Here is a 706-nt window from a genome sequence, read left to right as displayed (position 1 = left end):
CTGATTTACTTCATTCTGTATAACAGGGTCTAGGTTCATCTACCTCACTAGCACTGACTCAAATGTGTTTATCTTTATGGCTGGGTAATATTCTCTTGTGTATATGTACCACAACTTCTTTACCATTTATCTGTCCATGGGTTCTTTTTTTTTTTTTTACACACGTAAAGTAAGACATTTATTATGCTAAAGAACAGGCTTTATTTTTCATTTCCCCAGAACACTAAAATAGCACACAGCATGGTAATTTAGCACGAGATATAAACTGATAAATGCAATCAAAACCTCCGGAAATGGGGTGTCTTCCTTTGGGCTCCTTAAAAACTGCTCTTCAGGGCGTTTCATCAAATTACCAGCACACGACAAAAGGGGTCAGCGCAGAAAAAGGTTAGTGCAGGAGACATCTCAACTCCTAGGAGCTGGACAACTTCTGTAAGGGGAAATACTTGCTTTTTTTTTTTTTCCCTCTATGACTGAGCTCCGGCAGACAGGCTCAAGCTCATTTTTTATTTTGGGTTAACACTGCTAAGGTTCCTAGTTTGAGGAAGGGTTATCTAAAGGTAATGTTAATATTGCAACTTTCACCATAGGGCCTCCATGTAAATTGCATGTCAAGTGGAAGGAAAGGGGTGTGAGAAAAGATACCAGGCTTTTGCTCAAATTATTCTACAAAACGCAGAAATGACAACAGCTTACCATCAATTTG

This window comes from Oryx dammah, unplaced genomic scaffold, assembly GCF_014754425.2.
Source record: "Oryx dammah isolate SB20612 unplaced genomic scaffold, SCBI_Odam_1.1 HiC_scaffold_13, whole genome shotgun sequence".
NCBI classification, from domain to species: domain Eukaryota; kingdom Metazoa; phylum Chordata; class Mammalia; order Artiodactyla; family Bovidae; genus Oryx; species Oryx dammah.
Note: the sequence above shows the minus strand (reverse complement) of the source record.